Source organism: Cebus imitator, unplaced genomic scaffold, assembly GCF_001604975.1.
Source record: "Cebus imitator isolate Cc_AM_T3 unplaced genomic scaffold, Cebus_imitator-1.0 Scaffold81, whole genome shotgun sequence".
In the NCBI taxonomy this organism is placed as follows: Eukaryota; Metazoa; Chordata; class Mammalia; order Primates; family Cebidae; genus Cebus; species Cebus imitator.
Genome location: NW_016107396.1, coordinates 138,316 through 158,905, shown reverse-complemented (window position 1 = coordinate 158,905; position 20,590 = coordinate 138,316). Strand labels below are relative to the sequence as shown.

The following is a 20,590-nucleotide window of genomic DNA, read 5'->3' as shown; positions in this document are numbered from 1 at the left end:
TGTGTAGTGCTCCCCTCCCTGTGTCCATGTGTTCTCATCGTTCAACACCCGCCTATGAGTGAGAACATGCGGTGTTTGATCTTCTGCTCTTCTGTCAGTTTGCTGAGAATGATGGTTTCTTTAACTTCTTTCCTATGACTCAGATCTCCACACACAGCCCCCCGCCTCTCTCAAGTCTTCCTTTAAAAACTAACCTGCCTTTTTGTTCTATTTCATTTCGACTTCTCCTATCTCCCACATGCTACCATTTACATACTCTGTCAAGGTCTTCCTTGAAAATCACTCTCAGTGTGTCACTGCATTTTATTCAACAGTATGTAGTACAAAGTCTATCATTTAGAGTCCAGGTTTCCTCACATCAAGCCTAACCTGGCTTTCCAGGTCACCTATTATCAGCCTCACCACAGGACCTATACTCATTGTCCCCTTTAATTACTCTGCCTTTTCTCAGCTCTTTGCTTCTGTTCACATTCTTCTTCCCTATCCCCCTACTCTCTTCATTCAACTAGGAAATCCATCCTCTCCACTAACTCCACTTACTGAATCTCTTTTTCCCACTAAGGCTCATGATTCGATTTCCCCTATGAAGTTTTCTTTGATCATTCCAACCGGAAGTGATGTTTCCCCCTCTGAAACCCTATTCCTCTATTTACATTCCTGTGTGGCATGCAATCTATTCTAGGCATTGCCTGATCTTTTCAATATATGATAATTGCCTAGAATTCAGAAGTTAATCCTAGTAATTCAGTTATAAATTTGGGCCTTAGAATACTTATTTACATTGTCAATGGAACAAAAACAAAGGCGGGGGAGACAATGATTTTCCCATCCAATCTTAATTCTATTTACATATGGTTAAGACCGGGTACGGCATGTGTTTAACCAGATGCTAGAATGGCTTTGGGTCTGCATGAGCTGCCATACAGACAGATCTGGCACGGAAATCTGGGAATGTTGCTGTGACCTTTTAGCCTCTACATGCACATGAATCTTAGGAAACTGAAATTAGTATTTAGAAAAAAAGAGTTTATACATGCAACAACTATTTAAAATCCTTTTACACAAGGAGATAATCCCCTACCTATTTTAAATAAATAAGAAAAAGAATACATCTAGAGGGAGAAGTCATGTTTCAGAAGGTTTTCTAATGTTAATTTATATCCTCAGTACACAACACAGTGACTGGCATGTTGAAGATTCTCATTAAATACATGCATACACTTTTGAAAAGGAACATCCTGCCTTTCTTTTTGGTTAAATCTAAATAAGGAGATAATTTTGAAAGTAAAAGATAAGAACATAAGAACCCATCATCTGATATTCATAGCTTTGTGGTATACAAATAGTTTAACTTAATGGGACCAAAGTATTCCCCAGTAGTACCTTATTTCTTCTTTGTATTAAGAAAATACTCAGACTGTAATCAAACACAGTCTTAGTGCTGTCAATATTATACAATAAAAGTGGCCTATTGGACAATCTTAAAAGCACAATTACATGAAGTAAAAGAAGAGAAAAAGACCAAAAAAAATTCTGAGTCCTAAATTTCATAGCATTTAACTATTCTTGCCTGGGGGAAGAAAAGCAGAAAAGAAAAGAGGGAAATAGAGGCAGAAAAAGAAAGCAGGCCCCTGGAAGAACAGTCAGCAATAAAACCATCAGTCTTGAGATTTAGACTGGCTAAACCTGAAAACAAGTGTTCAATGAATTTAAGTTTCCTGACAGTCTGACAAAGGGATAAATGTTATTCAAGTGGATAATCAATGGATAGATTATTGTTTACTATCATTCTCTGAAAAGAAATACTAGAGAATGAAACAAACACGGTAAAACATCAAACAATTAAGAGTTTGAATACAGTTAAAGTCACTTAGAAGCTGATATTCACAAAATCATATGATATAGTACTTAGGAGATATTTAAGAAAACTTCCCAGATCATTTGTACTACATCTGATTTCATCTTTAGAATTAGAACCAAATAACATCCTCGCCCACTCCTTATTTTATTTAGCGAATAGTATCAAATGCAGCTCTATGATGCACTCATGGTAAAGGCCATTCCTCAGCCATCTTCCTATGGTGCTTTATATTCCAGGATTTTAAAAATAAAAATAGAAATATTGATCACTGTGCACTCTTTTGTCATAGCCTGATATCACAATCATTATAAAAAGTTAATTGTATATGTATTTAATATATCATATATAATATCATAAATATACAATATTGACAAAAGTAACTCTAATTAAGAATCATTAAAATTGGACTTTGTGTAGGTAAGAAGGGGTGAGTGGATTCAGAGAATCATGACTCTAGAAATTTGGTAAGAATTTAAGAACAAAAACGTAGATGTTTTTAAAATGTAAATAAAAAGCTGATATACAGAAGTCATTCTCACACTTATACAGTATTAATGATCTGGAAAGTGAAATTTACTTGAGGTAATGTTATTCTGCATGAATGGCTTTATGTGGATCTCAGTCATATTCAAATTCAAACACTTTGATTAAGATCAGCTTCAACATGAATCATCATTGAGGCATAACTTTTTTGTTTTTATTGCGGATTATATTGATTATGTATTTAGCTTGTTCATACATTTTTAGATAAAAGTGTTATACCTGAAAATATGAGTTAATAATTCGATTCCAATAATAAAGCTAATTTTCAGTTGTACCATAGAATATTACTCCTGAAAATGTCATCACAAGATATTTTCTCTTTTGAACACTTCACACTTTGAAAAACAAATGAAATATATACTTGAGGTTTCAAAAGCTCTGTAGCATCAGTAACATAAATTGTCACCAGAAGCTGAGAGGAAGTTATTTATTATTTAGCATGATAGCATGGGTACTTACTGTCACTTTCAAACTGAGATAACATACACCAAAAAAGCTTGCTGTGGTCCTCTTATTTAAAAGCATGATGACACACATGTTAAATTGGTTCTCTCATTGTCAGTCTATTTTTCTCTCAAATAAAATCTTTGACTCGTGCTATGTTATGCAGGAGGAAGTGAAAACTCTTACAAGTTTAATAAAAGATATGAATAGACTTTGGTTGAGCTTAGAAAACTGAATGTAAGCACAGCTGCTGGGAGATTCTTGAGAAAAATGTTACCATCTGTCATCATTTTCTTCAACAGGTGCTTGTAGTTTTCTTCTTTTTCCAAATCTCAAAAGCCTCATTACTTCAAACATTTGTTTATAATATCAATTTCTATAATAAGTGTTATGGTGGTTTAATAATATTAATAGTATAGTAATAAATATTTTGTGTTAAAGGGAATCTTTGATCCTAAAAAATCATAGAACTGTATAAACAAATTATATAAATACAATCTTCAGAGTTCAATATAAGCTGACCTTAATAATTTATTTCTTCGCTAATCTTAGAAATTGAAGTGGAATGTCAAAATAGAAGGGGCTTACCTTTTAGAAACCACTTCAGATAAAACTGGGACTATCTATGTCTAATAAGGGATCTGTTAAATACCTATCAAAATGCCAAAATTTAAAACCTATAGCCAGTGTTCCAATGAGAAAGAGGCCCACCTGAGCAACCTGTTTGTTCTTTAAGTGCCACCTTCTAAAAGCACATCCTGAATTTCATCTCATGCCAAATGTCTCATTTCAGTTGTCAGGTAGGAGAATGTGATACCTTGCTATAATTATAAAATCATCAAAGATACAGAATAAAATCAAAATTTTGACTCTTCACTTGGAATAATACATTTCAGTGGAAAAAACAATTTCAGACTACACCATCCAAATAAGATACCACTTTGCCTTCATGCTATCCCAACACCTTAATTTTTAAAAAATTTAGATGATGGCTGGGTGCAGTGGCTCATGCCTGTAATCCCAACACTTTGGGAGGCCAAGGTGGGCAGATTACTTGAGGTCAGGAGTTTTAGGTCAGCCTGGCCAGCATGGTGAAATCCCGTCTCTACCAAAAATACAAAAACCAGCAAAAATTAGCCAGGCGTGGTGGTGGGTGCCTATAATCCCAGCTACTCGGGAGGCTGAGGCAGGAAAATCGCTTGAGCCTAGGAGGGGGAAATTGCAGTGAGCCAACATCATGCCATTGCACTCCAGCCTGGGCGACAGAGTGAGACTCTGTCTCAAAAGAAAAAATTAGGTGACTTCTTTTAACTGGTCCATGTCCATTTTATTCAAGGAATTAATTTTGAAGATAAAATTCGTTCTTTCCTTTATCCTTCCTTCCTTCTTCCTTCCTTCCTTCTTTCCTCCCTCTCTGCCTCCCTTTCAATCTTTTCTTTTAACTGGGCATGTCCATTTTATGCAAGGAATAAATTTTGAAGATGAAACTGTTCTTTCCTTTATCCTTCCCTTCCTCCCTTCCTTCCCTCCTTCCTTCCTTCCTTATTTCCTTCCTTCCTTCCTTCCTCCCTCCCTCTCTTCCTACCTCCCTCTCCCTTTCAATCTTTTCTTTAACTGGTCATGTCCATTTCAGGCAAGGAATAAATTTGGAAGATAAAACTGGTTATTTCTTTTATCCCTCCCTCCCTCCCTCCCTTCCTCCCTCCCTCTCTCCCTTCTTTCCTTCCTTTCTTCCTTCCACAATTAGGAACCAGCCATGCAAAGTGTAGAGACAGTAGTTTCCAGGAAGAAAGAATAGCTATTGAAAAGGGCCTGGACAGGAGGCTGGGTTATCCAGTGTGATGAAGCAACAAAAGCCCGTAGGACTGAATTACAGCGCCCAAAGGGGTGCACGAGGTCAGCAGGTATCAGATGAGGCCCCAAACACTGTGATAATGTACACGCTATTGTAGGAAGCTATAAACGGCAAATGGCATAATGTATATCTATATCTGTATCTCTATAATTCTGCGGCTTCCACGTGAAGAATGAGAAGGAATAGGAGTGGTGGCTGGAAGACACTTAGGAGCTGGCAGTGGTCCTGCAGGTTCAAGCTTGAGTGGTTGTAACACTGGACAGAGGTGGGCATGTGTTAGATTTAGTTTCAAGGAAGCGTCAATAGAACTTGAAGATGGGTTTTATATATTGGGTGAAGGAAGGAGCAGAAACAAGGATGGCCCCCTAATTTCTGACTGGAGCTAACAAGAAGTGCCATTTGTAGAGATGGGGAAGCCTGGGAAGGAAACAGGTTGGAGGTAAGTCAGGTTAAGTTTTAAGATGCCTACCTAAAGGGAAGGCCAGGAGGCAGAGAACATATAGACTTTTCTAGGACCAAAGTAAGGCACCACCAGTGAGGGGCTCAGGACCTCAGAAACTTCACATTCAGCTTTGCTTTTGAAGCCCCCCACCTTCTTTTGAATATATACCAGTCATAAAACATTCTTTTCCTTCTTTTTATGATTTTTTTCAGATTTCAAAACTTACACACAGAGATTCAAAATATACTGAAATTGTTATTACTATTATTATTATTATTATTTGAGACACAGTTTCACTCTATTGCCCAGGCTGAAGTGCAGTGGCATGATCTTGGCTCACTGCAACCTACACCTCCTGGGTTCAAGCGATTCTCGTGCCTCAGCCTCCTAAGTAACTGAGATTACAGGTGCGTGCCACCATGCCCAACTAATTGTTGTATTATTAATAGAGGCAGGGTTTTACCACGTTGTCCAGGCTGGTCTCAAACTCTTGAACTCCTGACCTCAAGTGATCTGCCTGCCTTGGCCTCCCAAAGTGCCAGGATTACAGGTGTGAGCCACTGTGCCCAGCCAATATACTGAAATTAATAACAGGAAAAGAGATGAAATACACTCATAACCATTGTAATGATTCAATGCATATCTATCCAGATACCAGGTGAACTACTTGAGGCAGGTGAAAAAATAATATAGACAGTGTTATAGTTGCTGATGTCTTCCCACTTATTCATTTCTTGAATAACCTGAAAGCGTAAATGCAAAGTAATTTTAGCATCACGCATAAATTGGAAGATAAGCTGAAAGATACGAAATCCCAGTTCCCACCAAAGGAGAATGTGTCTCAAAAATATTTTAAGAAATGATCACACAGTAGTCAATACTTCCAGTGATAATGCTCATGACCTCACAATCTTACAAGGCAATCCACTCAAATTTAATACCTCTGATTGTCAGAAATGTATTCCTTATAGTAAGCTACATTCTTCTACTCTTTAATGTATATTTATTGGGTCTTCTTTTCTTTCTTTGGGGGCTTAATAAGTAGGAATTAATCCACATTTCCTGAGCAAGACCGTCCACTACTACTCTAAAGACAATGATTATGTCTTTCTTATTGTTCTTTATACAAGCAAAATATTCTCAGCTGTTTTTCATTCCTCAGGTACTCAGATTTCCCAAGGTTTCACTCATCATGCAATTCTTTGATATGCTCCAGTTATCCACATGTCCATTAAAAGCTATTTCCAGAAGGAGTCCTCTGGTGTGGTCAGCCTAAGACAGGATGATATGTCAATATTACTTCCCTTGATGTGAACAGTACAATTTATAGGCTAACACTGAATTTATCTGTTTAGCAACCATATTGTATTGAGCTAATATGATATGAACTAATATTTAGAGCTTTTTCATAAGAATTCCAGTTAAGTACAATTTTATATTTGTACATACACAGATAGATCATTTTTTAAGAGTTGTTGAACTTTATTTACTTGTACCCTCAGTGAATTTTTAACCTTTAGTTTCCTATGATTATTTTAGAATATCACTATCTTTTAAGTCCTCATTAGGTAACCTAATGTAGACAGTCTATTAATAATGAGTTTGGAGCTGGATGCAGTAGCTCATGCCTGTAATCCCAGAACTTCGGGAGGCCGAGATGAGTGGATCACTTGAGGTGAGAAATTTGAGACCAGCCTGGCCAACACGGCAAAACCCTATCTCTACTAAAAATACAAAAATTTAGCTGGGTGTGGTGACACAAGCCTGTAATCCCAGGTACTTGGGAGGCTGAGGCAGGAGAATCATTTGAACCTAGTGGGGCAGAAGTTGCAATGAGCCAAGATCGCGCCACTGCACTCCAGCCTGGCGAAAGAGCGAAACTCCGTCTCAAAAAAAAAAAAAGTTTGGGTTATGAGTTTTAAATATTTATGATTATAACTAATTCAACTTTTTAGTGCATCCTCTACAAGGATATAATGAGAGACCCTGCAAACATACCTTACTATCACTCAGATGTACCTATATTTAATACTGTAATCTACGGGTCCAGCAAATCAAATGCAAAAGAAAAAGCCATCTTGTATAGTCTGTGTGTACTGAAACCATGCTGGTCTCTAGTCATTAATGATTGCAAGGTGTTCACAAACCAACTGCTTAAAGTTTGACTTCAAATTATTTTCAAAAATTACTATAATCTCTCCCATGTATACATTCAGTGCAGACCTTTTCCTTAAGTTAAAAAGCTGGGATATTTGTCTTCATGTGGTCTTCTGACCATTCTCTCATTACACTAAGCGATGGATTCATTATAATATCTTGTATTTATTGAGTATTTTCAGTGTGTCACATACTCTACTAAGAGTTTAACACGCCTTTTTCATTCAATCCTCAGAAAAGCCCATGAGTTAAATATTTCCTTCTTCACAGAAGGAAACTGTCACTTAGGTTAAGGAGTTCTCCAAGGACCACATAATGAATAAGTAGCAGCAGTGCTGGGACTCACACCCTGTCTAGAAGATATCCTGCTTGATATTTCTTGAATATCTGCCAAGCACATGGAATTGTTCCTGGTACCTCCAGAAGATCTGGCAGCACTGACACAGTCATCGACTTGCAAATGTTCCTCCACACTCTAATAAGATATTAATTATCCACCACTGCTGCTACTCTTCCTCCTCCTCCCTTCTGCAACTGTAGCTTGAGGGCATTTCGCTGCTTATTAGTAACCTTGGAGAATGGAGAGGAAAGGGAAAGGATATCTATTTACATAACCAGAAAGATGTTGGAAATTTTTTCAGAATAAAAAGGGGGTCCGTTTTGTCACTGTTAATTTCAACAAATGATTTTGGAGAACACTTCTCTTGGCTTAAATACAAGCTCAGAATTACCTGGGACTTTCATTTACTAATGAGACAAAATAATGTTGCTTTGATGCCCTGTGACCACACACAGCTGTTAAATTTTAAACTCTGTGTGTGCAGTTATTCCCGTTGCTTAGAAATACAGCAGCTGATACCAACTGACAAAAGGTGTGTAGGAATGGGAGGCAGCTATGAGGATGAAAGAAAAGTTCCTAGTTCAGAATATTCTGAAACACACCTCTACTCTCAGTTCAACAATTGCTGTCTCAGTCCATAAATTACTATTTTTAGCATTTTGGAGGCAGGGTCTTGCTCCGTTCCCCAGGCTGGAGTGCAATGGTGAAATCATAGCTCACTTCAGCCTCAAACTCATGGTCTCAAGTGATCCTCCTGCCTCAACCTTCTGAGTAGCTGGGATTATAAGCGTGAGCCCCTGTGCCCAGCCCTCACTATATAAATTAAAGAAAATACTTAGAGTTATCAACAAACTCATTAAGCTTATCTCAGAAGGGTTTCCATGCTAGGACAACCCAGCTTGTTTTCCTATCTTAAAAAATAATCTGAAATGTGCAAGCATATGCTAGCCCTTGCTTAAAACATCAGATGGTCACTCTGAATGGCTGTGTGTGGAATCGTGCTTTGTAACCCCACATCCTATGCCTGGAATTTTCCATACCTCTGCAAGTCGAGTTGCCTAATTCCTACCAAAGAACCTAACCACATAGGTCAGTAGTTACTGAACTTACCCGACACTGGAATCAATGGAGAAACTTGAAAAATACGTTAATGCCTCTGTCCACTGCCCAGGGACTGTGCTTTGACTGGTGGGAGATGGGGATGCCTGGGCACTGGAATAATGAAAACATCTCCAAGTGATTCTAATGTGTAGATGAACTTGAAATTTTGAGAAAGGAATAAAAAGTATGTTTCCAAGTTCTCACTTCTCTATTAAAACTCTGCCTGCTCATTACTGAACTGCAGTCTGCCATAGTACGAACTCATTTTGGCCCTAACCAAAAGGATCTGGGTCTCCCACGTATCAGGAGGGCTAGCTTCTACCTGGTTACACCTACCATGAGTTTCCTTTTATAAGTGAGATTTCAATGTATATACTTCATAGGGAAAAAGGGCAGAAATGTAGTTTTTCCTAAGAAACTTGAGATTTCAAAGTTTTAGTTTAAAAATTGCATGAAAGATGGAAATTTTCCCCAGACATACATCTTTTTTGTTGATCTATCTTCTCAAAGGCCATTAGTTCTCTAATATTATTGATGAGAAAGAATACAGAATCTGAGAGAAACACATCCATGCCTAGCATTAAGAAAGAAACTGCTATAAAATCACCGAGTCTCTAGATCAAAGCTTGAAAGACTCTAGCGGAGCTTACTAAGCATCTGTGTAACAATGCCACAGAATTAGAAGAGAGAGCTCATGCGGTTCAGACACATTTGAAAAAACATTAATTATATTTTCCCCAGGTAGGTAGTTTCCTGTATTCAAGGTGTACTGAGTTCTTTGATGCCCATGCCAGGTGATCTTCTTCACAGTATATAATGTTTTGAATTGTACACACTGTGGTTAACGTCAAAAGACAACCTTCAAAACTTGGGACACTTGTTTTCTTTCATGTTTTGAGTATCAGCACCCTGATCTCAAATAGCCACACAGACACACTGCTTATCACATCACTCCATTTTAATTATCTGCACAGCACTTAGCACTTTCTGATGTTTCTCTTGCTTATTTGTTTACAGCTACCTGCCCACCACAATACGAGCTCTATAATACCAATGGTTTTATCTCATTCAGTGTTGCGTCCCCAGCGTCTAGAAGTGTTCAATACACATGCAGTAAATATTCAGTAAACGAACATTCCAACATTCTGAGTATTTTACTGAAGTAGCCATATGACAGCCACAGATGATTGCCATGCAGTGTGACCTGGAACCCCACAAAATGAGAGAAATAAGATATTGACCTCAAGGGACTATCATGAGAATTACATGAGAACACACAGTAAAGACTTATCACAAGGTATGGCATATGATGACTGAAAAACCATAAAAATCATATTATGGAAATGTGTAAGTGTGCCATTTATAGTGGAATACAAGCAGTAAGAGAAATGATATGATTTCATTTTATCCACCTGTTTAAAATGCATCTGATTTTACCTGTTCTTTCACAGTTTAGGAGGAAAATTAACATATGTTTTTGTTAATTTTCAGTTTGCTTTCAGGAGAAGAACAAGGACACAGAGGAAATAAATCCAGGCTACTGATCTGTATGGCCTCCAATAAGCCATTTAATAGTTGCCTAAGATTTAGCTTTCTCACCTGAAACACTGCAGGGAGAGGCAAGGAAGAGTGGGAGGTTTGAGAGGAATCAACCCAAGTATGAGCTCTTAAGAGGCAGGGAGTAAATACACAAAACATCGACAACATTTAGCTCAAAAAGCAAGAATGGTGTCAAGATTTTCTTACAGTGTTTGGCTAAATTAGATGAATAAAACAGACCTTCATAATAAACTGAATCTGATCTGTACATTATTTGTATGATACTCAGATATATAATCCCTAGCTTAAAGTTAATAAAAATTATCCTTCGGGCCGGGCGCAGTGGCTCACGCCTGTAATCCCAGCACTTTAGGAGGCCGAGGCGGGTGGATCACGAGGTCAAAAGATCAAGACCATCCTGGTCAACATGGTGAAGCCCCGTCTCTACTGAAACTACAAAAAATTAGCTGGGCATGGTGGCGCGTGCCTGTAATCCCAGCTACTCAGGAGGCTGAGGCAGGAGAATTGCCTGAACCCAGGAGGCGGAGGTTGCGGTGAGCCGAGATCGCGCCATTGCACTCCAGTCTGGGTAACAAGAGTGAAACTCCGTCTCAAAAAAAAAAAAAAATTATCCTTTGAAATTATTTTTGCTGACATTTTTGCATATATGCTATATGGTGCCCTTATGAACAGCTTTTTTTTCTACTGAAATGTAACAAGTTAAAAAGAAATAGATTAGAAGAAGCTTCCTGGAGAAATGTTTTTCCTGCTTAAAAGTTCTTTACCAATTTTTTTTAAGTTACAATAAAAAGCATTGTGAGTCATCCATAGGCACAGTTTTTTTGTATTACATATGAATCAAATACTTGCAGAAACATGACAAAGTGTGATAAATTCACCCCTTTTGCCAGTAACTTTATTTTAATAAGGCCCTATTACAATTGAAAAATCAATAAACCGCCGTTCACTTTCAACTCTCGCCTCTCCTTCCAGCAAAAATATGCTATTGGTTGCCTAAAGCCTTGAACTTCATTTGTCAATTCAGGTGCATTGTTTCCTTGGCTGTTAGGGCTGCCTGTTTCCTCAGGCTAATTACAAAATCATCTGCTCTGCCAGGGAGAAGCATACAGCTGAAGAGCATCAACCTGTGTTCCAGCATTACTCTGGAGCATGTGTCCTTATTACTAACGCTAAAAGCATGACGCTTGGAGAGGTCCCTGCGTTGTCTGGAAATTGGGGGGCATAATCCGAAGACTTATAACATTTCTTAACAAAGCACCAGCTGAGCTGTGTCAGGATTGTACGCTCTCTTCATCTTTCCCTTACAGCCTTTCAATTTGCTTTCCAAACATTTCTTTGTTGCCGTTGGCTGGGGTGCACTTAAAAGAAGCACATCGTTAACCACAAAGAATGCTCACTGTTTTCTATGATTTCCAAATCAGTTCTAAGCACTTCCTCAGCGAGTTGCCTGGCAGCAATTACCCTGCTGCTGAAGACACTTCGTATCACAGAAGGCCTCAGTTTTTGAGATAAGCAAGCAAGCCTGTAAGAAATGATAACCTATGTTTCAGCCTCCATTCACTGGCGATTTATACCCCCATAAGAAGGGTGAATCAATTTTTGTGCAAATTCAACAGGCATATCCAACAATGTTGCTCTCTTCTCTAATTCACACAAACTCAGCATTCATCAGCTGCATTACTTGCCTCAAATGGGCACTCAGTTTCTAAATGATTTGGGTGGGGGTGGAGCTGCTACGTGTCAAAAAGGGGCACAGAACAAGGAAAGGACATGAATTCATCAGGGCAATGAAAGTTGAACTGATTCACTGAGACAAGATAGTGAGGCTCTGAAAAGCCAGTGCAAAAGGAGATGGCTTCCCACCTCACCCCTGGTACTTCTATTAAAGACAGTGTAGAAGCTGACCTCAGCAGCATCCAAGGGAAATGTTTCCACAAGCATGAGCTGCTCCAGAACAATTTATCCAATAGATGACGCTGAGATAGGCTTCACTTTACAACCACATTTCTCTTTGCTTTCTCATTTTGATCACATCTGTTAATATCCTCTTTGAGAAAATATCTCCAGATACAGTCAGAAAGGTTAAAATGGGCAGCACAAATTTCCACATGCCAGGTCCCTGGATATAGTTTTAAAGGGTCTGTGGCCTTAAGTAAAATCTGATTTGTTTTCCCCTGAGATGGAGTCTCACTGTGTCACCTAGGCTGGAGTGCAGTGGCATGATCTCGACTCACTGCAACTTCCGCCTCCCCGGTTCAAGCAACTCTCCCCACCTCAGCCTCCCGAGTAGCTGGGATTACAGGCGCCCGCCACCACACCTGGCTAATTTTTGTATTTTTTAGTAGATTTCGTAACTCCACAAGTCTGCAAGTAAATGTCACACTGCCCTCTGGAGGTAGTCTTATTGGATCTAACCCTGAATTAGTGATTGGCAACCAATGAAAAATATATGGTTGCTGAGATTCAAAAGTCTTTTTCTAGGGTGGAAAGGGGATGGAATAGAAGGACAATTAAAAAATTACCAACTGCTTTCAACTCCTTGTGAGTGGAGTGTGTGTGTGTGTGTGTGTGTGTGTGTGTCAGAGAGCAGGGGGTTGGAAAAGGAAAGGAGAATAAGTGAAGATTGCAGATTGCCCCCAATTTCAGTAGTGCCAAGAGAGAATGGATGCATGTAGACAGGTACTCAAAAGTGGTGGTAGGGAAGCTTCAAGATGCCTGACTACATGCATCTGATGGTACTCACATTTTCCAGGGAGAGGAGCTGAAATAGCAATTAGGTAATCACGTTCTGAATAGATCATCTGAGAGAGAATGCTGGAATTCAACAGAGAAATGATGGAATCACTGAAAGCAAGGAATGAGAGGGAAGCAAGGAAGCCCGCTTGGCTGGGATCAGCTGGGAGCCCAGGGAGGCTCTTTAACGTGAGGAAAGGGTAAGTGAGAGACACCAAGTGGTCCACATTCCTGCCACAGAATTCTACAATGCTAGCCATAGGAGAGCCCCTTGACTCTCACAGGCCCTGAGACTAACATAGAGAACTGCCTGGAGATCACACAATGGCACTGTGCTAGAGAGGAAGCTCATGCTGAGTTCTGCAAACCCCAAGTCCTAAGCAGCTGCAGCACAGTGACATTATGAAAGCCCTGCTTCTGCCAAAATGTGTCCTGCCTTGGGGCCTAACAGCCCCTGCACCTCCATATCGCTGGAGCCCAACTGACACTCATTACTCACAGACACCACTGTCAGGCTGAGACAGGAGCCACTGGAAGTGACCCTGTCACCCCAACAAAAAGGCAGCTATACATTTTCATGTGCCACCTGTAGTATTGGGGGCTGGCCTGCCCAGTTCATCACGGACATCACCAACACCAGAACTGACCACTCAGGTTCCAGAAAGCTGTCCCACCAGAGCCACTGCCATTGCCCACAGCACACCTGCTACCCAGGGGCATGATAACCTGCCCATCATCCTGGCCCACCATGACATTCCCAGGACCTGGACAGGCTAGTGGTCAACCCACTACTGCCACTACTGATGCCCAAAGACTGGCCCACCTAAAGTCCTAGTTCCCAGCAAAACTTCACCACAACCTCCACTAATAATCACACCCTAAACCACTGAGGAAATTGCAGACACCACTTACACTGTTTACAGCTGGAAAAATTATACAGAGACTATACAACTGTCCACACCTAAAGTCAAGGCCAAAGTGCCCTACCCAGCCAACACCATAGCCACATCTTCAAGAAATGTCTTCCCCTATGAAAGCAAATTCAAAAAATTGGAGCAACTGCTACCTCAGATGCACAGATTATCAATGTAAGGACACAAGAAACATGAAAAAATAAGGAAATATGATCTCTCCAAAGGCACACAATAATTCTCCAGCAACAGATTCTCATCAAAAAGAAATTTTTAAAATCTTCCCCCAAAAATAATTCAAAATACTGATTTTAAAGAAGCTAGGTGAGATACAACAGAACACTGAGAAATAATGCAAAGAAACCAGAAAAGCAACTCAGGAAATAAACGAGAAATTTACCAAAGAGACAGATGTCATAAAAAGGAGCCAAACAGAAATTCTACAGCTGAAGAATTCATTGAACTAAATACAAAAGACATTCTAAAACTTCAGCAATAGACTAGATGAAGCAAAAGAAAGAATCTCAGAACTTGAAGACAGGTCTTTTGAAATAACTCAGACAAAAATAAAAAGGATAAAAAAGAAAGAGCAAAGCCTATATGACACACAGGACATTATAAAGTGACCAAATATTTGAATTAGGATCTGAGATGGTGCAGAGAAAATGAAAGGGTTGGAAAACCTATTTAATAAAACAATAGATAAAAACTTCCCAAATCTTGCAAAAAACTTAGACATCCAGAAACAAGAGGCTTAGGGGTCTCCAAATAGATACAATTTAAAAAGTTCTTCTGCTCAGCACATCAAAGTCAAAATATCAAAGTCAAAGACACAGAGGAAACTCATAAAAATCAAGAGAAAAGCATAGAGTTTCTTATAAAGGTACCCCTATCAGACTGGACTAATAGCAGAAACCTTACAGGTCAGGAAAGAATAAGCTGATACATTCAAAGTTCCGAAAGAAAAAAACACTGCCAACCAAGGATGCCATACCAAGAAAAGTTATTCTTTATAAAACGAAGAATAAATGAAGTCTTTCCCAGACAAGCAAAAGCTAAGGAAGTTTATCACCACTAAACCAGACCTACAAGAAGTGCCAAGGGAGATCTACACCCAAAAGTGAAAGAACCATATCTAGCATCATGAAAACACATGAAATTTAAAAACGACTAGAGCAAACACACAAGATTGAAAAGACTAGAATGTTACCACTACAGAAAACCACAAAACCACAATGATGAAAAATAAGAGAATAAGAAAGGGACAAAGGATACACAAAACAACTAGAAATCAATTAATAAAATAAGAGGAATAAGATCTCACATATCAATAATAAACTGGAATGTAAACAAATTAAAATTTTCACTTAAAAATACAGACTGGCTGAATGGATTCAGAAATATGACCTGACAATACACTGCTTACCATACTAATCTCACCTGTAAAGCCACATATTAACTGAAATTAAAGAATGGAAAAGAAATTCCAAAAAAACAAAAGTCAAAAGTGAGCAAGAGTGACTATGCTTATATCAGGTAAAACATACTTTAAGTAAAAAACACTAAAAAGTGACATAGAAAGTTATTATGTAATGATAAAGGGATCAACTCAGCAAGAGCTGCATATATATTCAGAAACACAACATTCTAAATATATATGCACTCAACACCAAAACACCCAAATCCATAAACCAATTATTATTAGATCTAAAGGAAGTGACAGGCTCCAACAGAGTAATAGGAATTTTAACACCCCACTCATAGCATGAGACAGATCATCTAAATGGAAAATAACAAACAAACATTGGATTTAAATTGCACATTAGACTAAATGAACCTAACAGACATTTACAGAACATTTCATCCAACAGCTACAGAATATACATTCCTCTCATCAGCACATGAAATATTTCCCAGGACAGCCCACGTTAGGACACAAAACAAGTCTCAATATTTTTTTAAAAAACTAATTCATATCAAATATCTTCTCAGATCACAATGAAATAAAACTGGAAATCAATAACAAGAGGAACTTTGGAAACTGCAAATACATGAAAATTAAACAACATACTTCTGAATGACCACTGGATCAAGGCAGAAATTAAAGAGGAAATAAAAATATCTTAAATAGAATGGAAACATAATATACCAAAACTTATGGGGTACAGTAAAAGCAGTGATAAGAGGCAAGTTTATAGCAAAAACACCTACATCAAAAAGTAGAAAAATTTCAAATAAACAATCTAATAATTCACCTCAACAAACTAGAAAACCAAGAAAAACCACACCCAAAATTAGTAGAAGAAAAGAAATAATAAAGATCAGAGCAAAACTAAACGAAACAGAGACAAAAAAATACAAAGGATCAACAAAATGAAGTTAGTTTTTTGAAAAGGTTAACAAACTTCATAAACCACTTGCTAGAATAACCAAGAAAAATAGACAATACCCAAATAAACAAAATCAAAAATGAAAAAGGAGACAACTATAACTGATACCAAAGAAATACAACAGATTATCAGGGACTATTACGAACAGATTATCAGGGATTATTATACACTCACAAACTAGAAAACCTAAAGGAAATAGATAAATTCCTTGACTATGAAGGAATTCCTTCAAATTCCTTGACTATGAGGAATTCCTATAAATTCCTCAACCTATGAAGGCTGAATCAAGAAGAACTAAAAAACCTGAATAAACCAACAATGAGTAATGAAACTGAATCAGTAATAAAAAGTCTCTCCCAATACAGAAAGTTCAAGACTTGGGGCTTCACTGCTGAATTCCCATGTGGCTGTCTTTCCAATGTGATGTTCAGATAGTCTGCATTCCCTCTTGAATCTAGTGGGTTTGTGACCACAGTGGAAGACTAAGTCATGAAAGGCTATACAATTTCCTCCTGGCCTCTTGGTTCCCTCTTGATACCGACCACTATGCTGTGACGAAGTCAAGCAGCCACACAGAGAAGTTATGATCCTACCACAGCACCAGGCAAGGTCCCTACCAAGAGCCAACATCAACTGCCAGCCATAATTTCAAGGCAACAAGCCTTCATATTCTTCCAACCACCCACTTTGGAGTTGTCCTCACCAAATTTCAGACTTATAAGCAAAAGAAATGCTGTCATTGTGCTAGGCTACTCTGCATGGGATAGTTTGTTACACAAGAACAGACAGCCAAAACAATGGGCAAGGCCCCCAATGCTGGACCCATATCCTGGCATAGAATAGAACTGGCCTAAAAAGAAATGGGACTTGCCTGTCTCCCTTTCATGAATTTTCATTATTTGGGTTGATTCTTTATTAATAGTAGCCTTTCTCTCTGAGTCCCAGATTAGGTTGCCTGTGAGATATATCCCAGCTGAAATTGCATTTGAGTGTGTGTGCAGGCACACTATATGATGGTTGAATTGTTGCCAGCATTTAGGAATTTGAATCTTTTTATACAAACACAGAGAGAGAGAAAGAGAGAAAAAAGTACAGAGAATCTAATTTTTTGTCTTCTCTCAAAAAAAAAAAATAGAACAAACAGAAGGTCTGGCAATGTTGGATTTACATTCCCTTATAACAGTAATTTGCTCACAAAACCCCTGGTTCCCTCAGCGCCATCTCCTCTCTGTTGCATTACATCCTGCCTGTTCCATTCAAGCTCCCATCACTCTTTTTTTCTCATTTTTTAATTTGTATAAATGTATGGGCTACAAGTGCAGATTCTTTTCACACAGAGATTGCATAGTGGTGAAGTCAGGGCTTTTAGTGTATCCATCACCCAAACAACATACATTGTACCAAATAAGTAATTTCTATTCCTCCACAGCTTCCCACTCCCTCACCCTGTTGAGTCTCCATCGTCTATCATTCCACACTCCACATCCTTGTGTACACATTTTTTTTATCTCCCACTTATAAGTGAGAACATGCAGTAGTTATCTTTCTGCATCTAGCTTGTTTCACTTAACTTAATGGCCTCCAGTCACTCTTAGATTTCTTTCCTGACATCTATAGACATTTGGGCTTGTGACAGTAAGCCAATGATTCTCTACCTGATTGATAAAAATTTACACTTATATAGTTCTCAAGGAGTTAACACCCTTTTGAAAAGATGAGTTTAATATAATTGGGAAAATACAAATCAGAATAATTTTTAAAAAGCGAAGTCTTAGTTTATAATTAAATTTAAAAGGATAAAATAAAATATGCAAAAAAGCCACATGATGAGGTGACTGGGATAGCAACTCAGGTTATTGTCATACACCCCGGTATCAATGTCCAGCTCTTAGTGGCTGCTATGCATATATTGATGCCCCAGGAGCCAACTATCTTTGTGTAATTGTTCTATATAAATGTTGTTCTCACCAGGAGCAAAATTACACAAAATATAAGTTCTGCTAATAGAATCACATATGCTACATTTAAGAATCCTATTTATGGCCAAGCTGACCATAATGGTGGCTGACATCTGTAATCCCAGCACTTTGGGAAGCCGAGGAGGGTGGATCACCTGAGGTCAGGAGGTTGAGACCAGCCTGGCCAACATGCTGAAACCTCGTCTCTACTAAAATACAAAAATTAGCTGGGTGTGGTGGCCAGCGCCTCTAATCCTAGCTACTTGGGAGGCTGAGGCACGAGAATTGCTTGAATCCAGGAGGCGGAGGTTGCCATGACCCAATATCGTGCCAATGCACTCCAGCCTGGGCGACAGAGTGAGAATCTGTCTGAAAAAAAAAAAAAAGAAAAAAGAATACTATTTACTTTTTGGTACAGTTACTGAAAATACCTTTCTCACACTAGTGTATGAAGAATCTTAAATAGTTTCTAGAGAGAAGACTGAATTTCGAGTACTGGAAAATGGAATCATTCAGCCTGGATGATAAAAACTGAAATGGATTTCTTTCTTTCATTTATAGTATTTGGTGTATTTCATCTTATTAAACAGATTTTAAGTAAACTGTCTTTCCGTTTAATTGAATAGCATAATTTTAATGCATTTTATATGCCCTAAAATGAGTACAATGTTTATGGAAATGGAAAGGTAAAAATATGTCAGCCAAATAAGAAAATGATCATCCTTTACATGTAAAAATAATTTTATTTTCATAGGAATAAAAATGAAGGGGAAATCCTATTTATTGCTCCTTAAATATATTGGGAATGCTGCCATTCACAATTTATCTCATAGTGATGTGTATTCATTAATTACTTTAAGAAAATTTCTATGTTTCAAAATCAATCTAACAAGTACTTAATTAAGTCTTATGCAATCTTTCAGCAACAGGGTGAAAACACTGTAGTTTAACCAAGTTTATCCTTGTGGTGGGCCTATTATGGCATGTTGAATCAGAATTCTACTCACGGCCTTTCATTTGACATACAATTGGGTAGGCTTTCTAGAAATGCTACTCTTCGGGGGAAAATAACATGGAGTTAACATTCAAAGTGTGTCCCATTTTAATATTAACATAGTAAGAGCTCTCATGCTCCCTTTTACAGAACATGCAAGGAGAGTTAAAAGGCATGCTATACTCCTCACCCTAAACAAACGGTTAAAATTTCTATTTTTAAAAAACGTTGGCTCAAATAGTTATCTAAAAAAGGGATTTACTTTACATCACAGGAGAATAAGCCATTCCCCTAGTGAGGCCTGCGTTTGTGGTCAAATCCTTGCTTCATAAAGTTAATGTCTGAGATGCTGCACCAGGAGAAGATTTATACATCAGTGACTTCAGCAGAATGCAATCCTCATAAAACTTTATTTTATTGCAGTTGTAAAATTACTTCTTTCGGGGAAGAAACGATTAATTTGTGAAAAAATAGATAACAGAGTGGTTTTGAACTTTTTATTGTTGTCACTTTATTTCCTGCCAGAGTTAACGGCTCAGTGCCAGAATCAGGGTTCAATTTTGATGGCATATCTCAGTCTAAACGGTGTAGAAATCGAACTGAGAAGTTAGGGACAAAATCACTAAGAAATACACCCTAAATCCACCGAGAACACTGATTTTAATATTATCAAAGCCTTAATGCAACGCCAGAGCAATTAGGAGTTTTCATCTGGATCAAGACTTTTAGCAAAGGGCAGTATGTTTGCATGTAATTTTATAAGCAACAAAGCGTGTACATTCACCGCCATCCAAACGTTGGTTGCAATTAAACAAGGATGTTCAGGAAACCTAACCACCTAATCATTTTGGTCATCTCACAATCTTTTTCTCCTTTTTCTATTTAGAAAGGCGCCACCTATGAGCAGGCAAGGTGGTTACTTAGGCTCCTTCAAAGCAAATCAGCAGCGGTCAAATTAACTTTGGTTATTAAAGTAAGGGAAAGTTTTGCCACTTCACAGGAGATTTTGCACCGGGACCTTCTAATTTAGTCTCTAAATGTGGCTTCCTGAACAGCTCTTGGAATAGCAAAGTCCCTAAGCGATTCTTAGGGACCTTCTGGAGAATGGTGTAGCTGTTATCAGCCCCGCGCCTGGGAGCTCCAAAATAGCCACTATTTGGAAAGTTCTGAGATTCACACTCCTAGACAGCAAGTCCGCGAAGTACTAAAGCGCTCTGTCCCCTCCCTCCTCTGAGAGCTGTCCCGTTAGGTCGGCAAAGCCAAAGCCGAGGTCCTTCTCCCTTCCTGTCAGGGATGAAGGG

General features: G+C 38.4%; 1 protein-coding gene across 1 annotated transcript in view; it reads right to left on the bottom strand.

Moving 5' to 3' along the window:
- MOXD1 (monooxygenase DBH like 1) overlaps positions 1 to 20,590 on the bottom strand; it is a 108,084-nt gene that overhangs the window by 86,792 nt on the left and 702 nt on the right. The window lies entirely within an intron of this gene.